The sequence below is a fragment of the Mus pahari genome, chromosome 19 (assembly GCF_900095145.1).
Source record: "Mus pahari chromosome 19, PAHARI_EIJ_v1.1, whole genome shotgun sequence".
NCBI lineage: Eukaryota > Metazoa > Chordata > Mammalia > Rodentia > Muridae > Mus > Mus pahari.
This window is the reverse complement of record NC_034608.1, coordinates 86686609-86690321: the sequence shown is the minus strand read 5'-3', so window position 1 is coordinate 86690321 and position 3713 is coordinate 86686609.

Below are 3713 nucleotides of genomic sequence, written 5' to 3'. Positions count from 1 at the left end.
TCTCAAACCAAATGGGAAGGCAGAAACTTAAAATGGTTCTGTAGTATACCATCACCACTCATGATAAAGGCCTGAGGGGTTGCTGTAGCATGGGGGTGGGGTGTCCCCTCCCTCCCCTCATATGGAGGGAGGAGCTACTCTAAAATACCCGTGAAGGCAAGTATCAGTGTTGGCTCACATTTGGGCCTGGAAAGGGAACATATAGGAAAATACTAACAGTGATACTATGTTCTTTTATGAAAAATGTATTTCACAATATTATGTCATGTGTTCACCTTCCTTATTTCTTTATGGGGGAGAAACTATATGGAGTCAATCTGAAGGATATGTGACTCGTTCCAGTTTTCCTTTATATACATGCTTAAATGCTAGTTCTCCTGTTAATTTGAGCTCCCAGAACATTTATGCACTTTTTGAGCCCGGACTGGTGTTTGGATGCTGTACAGATGGATTGAGCCTGGGAAGAATCCCCTTCCACATCTATGCTTTATCATATATTGGAAAACATGAAGAAAAGGACTAAAAGAATGGTTGGACTAATTGCTGCCACTGTGTTGGGGATTGGTGCTCTTATTGTCACTGCTGCTACTGCTGGAGCAGCCCTGCATCAGAGCATTCAGAATGTACATTAGAGTCAAAAATGACATTCTGATTCAGAAAAATTATGGAACACTCAAAGACATATAAATAAGATGCTGCGTGCTCACCTAAAATTGGCTGTGGTTATAATAGGTGATGACTTTGTTAGCTTACAAGGAAAATCATCACTTGAATGTGATTGGAATGGGACTCAATCTATGCTACTACTGTGCATTAGAATGAGCCCTTAGGATAAGGTTAGAAAACATTTATTAAACCATGGTAATATGGCTTAGGAAATATTGAAGTTACAGCATGATATTACATTTGCAGAACAAATAAATAGACTGATGATACATTATTGGAGGGTGTTGCTGATGACTGGGGAAGTTAAATCCATTTAATCAACTTCAGATTGCAACCTCCTTCTATCTTGTAATGTTTACATTGATTGTTTGCTTATTTTGTTATTTTTAATAGTTTGGAAAAATATTCCTCTGATATCAAGAAAAAACATTGAGCAGCTGTATTGAACATTATGTTACAAAATATGACTAAACAAAAAGAAGAAGCTAAAGTTTGCTGAGCTGATGTCAGGCAGGCCAGGACAATGCCCTTGCCAGATGTCCCTTGAAAGCAAGAAGATATTCCAGAGTTCTGGCAGAAAACTGCCTTCACACTCTAACAAGTATGTCCATGGCTAGACGTCATGTTCTTCACATTTATCTTCTGGGAAAGGCTCAGTTTAGTAACATATAAAAAGCAGATCTTTGTTTAGTAAGGAAAAAGCAAACATTATAGATTGGTGTCTTATGCACTATGCATTTTGCAATCAGAGCTGGAAGAGCATAATATGGCTAAGAATAAAGACTTTGCACTCTGCTTCCTGAATATGCTGCGTCCTTTCTTGTTCCTCATTTTAGTATTCATGGTTTCTTTGATCTTGATCTTTTAGATGAGAGTGTGAAACTATGACCTGGCTGCACACATCAATTCATACCAACTATCTTTACCTACGCAAGACCTGCACAAGATCCAGTCAATTCAAACTCCAGCATGGATGGAGGAAGAAGATCCTAAGGCCTACCACAGCTGGAGGAAGTACTACAGATGATGGCTGCTAAGGGAGAAAGAGTCACTTTTCGTTAGTGATGTGGCTGCTGGCAGGCTGCCCATCACCCTGCCCCCCCAGTGAGTGCCCTCACACCCACATGCATATGGCCAGCATTGATTAGACTTGACATTATTAATAATCATTATAAAAGTAAAAATAATAGCCCCTTTTCTGACCTCTGCAGGCAGTGCTTTCATGCCCAAACATCCCTTCCTGTATATGTAAATTAAATAAATAAAAGATAAAATCTTGGGCCGCAGCGATGGCTCCCTGGATAAAAGTGTTTGCTGCTCTTGCAAAGGGCTGCAGTTCTGTTCCCTGCACCACACCAGGAGGTTCACAGCTCTGTAACTCCGAGGGATTTGATAACCTCTGAACCTGTGGGCACCTTCATTCATGTGCACAAACCTACATACTGATATACACAATTCATAATTATTAATACTTAGTCTTTAAAGCTAAAAGTATTTTTAAAACATACTAGATTCACTTACAAAGTAGTGTCGGTATTTGATTGGTGGTTGTGTGCACACCAGAGGGCAGAGAACCTGGTAGCACACAAAGCAAGCCATGAACAGGGATGCTCTAAAATCAACTAATGGCAACTACTACATCTCCATTATATATAGGAAATGATAATCATAAGTGACATGGACTAAGACATAAGGTTAAAAATGAATGAAATTAAGGAGGGTGACAGGGAATAGTAAGAAAAAGAAAAATGCCATGAATGTAAAGGGGCACTCCAGGACTGTTGTGGTGTAAACATATCTTTTATTTGCCTGAATTTTCATCTCAAGGATAAGTGCCCCTGTCTGGTAACCTAGACCTAGCCACAGAAGCCACAGGTCTCCACACAATCTATTCTAGGCCTAGAACGCTTTCAGACTCTGAGACTTACTGCTGAATAAGTTCACCCTTTCCAGCTCTTTCTGAGTTCTGGCTGGCTGATTTAACTCAGCTGTTCTGGTCAAACTCCTCTCCAAGCTGACTGATTCAATCTGCCCTCTCTGGCTTCTCCTGAATTGCTTTGCCTGGCCTCAAACTGAGAGAACTGAGTTAGCCAGAGCCAGGCTCACTCTACGACAGGCTGCAAACTGGCAGTTTGGGAGACTAGGCCTAAGTTTCTGTTTCCCAGAGATGAGAACCTGGATCCAGGAACAGTGGGTCAGCCACCCACATCTGCAGGCACCAATCCTAGGATGCCTCCCACCTTGAAAAGGCCCCAGAGCCCTAACCAATCACAAAGGCACCCTGGAGATACAGCCAACCAATCAAGAGAAAGTAGATAAAAGTCACCCACTCTTACCCTAACAGGCTTTAAATTGACCCTACAAAGCATACGCTGTCTCCATTCTCAAATGGGAGACCCCTGCTTGCAGGAAATTCTGTTGAATAAACACTGCTTTTGCATACTATTTGAGTCCGGGGTCTCATTCTTCAGCGACTCTCAGACCCTTACAAAACTAACTCTGGCAATATGTTCTAATCGTCTGGCTTGTTCTCATTCTCTGGCTCATGCTCTCCTCAACCTGTCTCTTTAAAATTCTACTGGTAAAACTGACTCCCCTTTCTCTCTGCACTGCACCTCCGTTCCCATGAGAGTTGGGCATTTCCAATTCTATCAAGTCTTACTCTGCTTTGTCACTGTGTCTGCCACTTAATTAGATATCACATGGGTGCTTCCTTCTACAAACTCACTTTACCTTCATTGTTTGGAATTAAAGGCGTTTCCTAAGGGCTAGTCTGAATTCCAGCCGGAGGGATTAAAGATGTGAGGTAGGGCCTGAGCCACACCATGACTAGAAACATTTTTTTTTTTAAGTAAATAAACTCCAGGGTCACAGCCTGATCAAATATTCTGCAGCACTGTGATGACAGCACTGTGATGACAGCACTGTGATGACAGCACTGTGATGACAGAACTGTGATGACAGCACTGTGATGACTGACAGCACTGTGATGACAGCACTGTGATGACAGCACTGTGATGACAGAACTGTGGTGACAGAACTGTGGT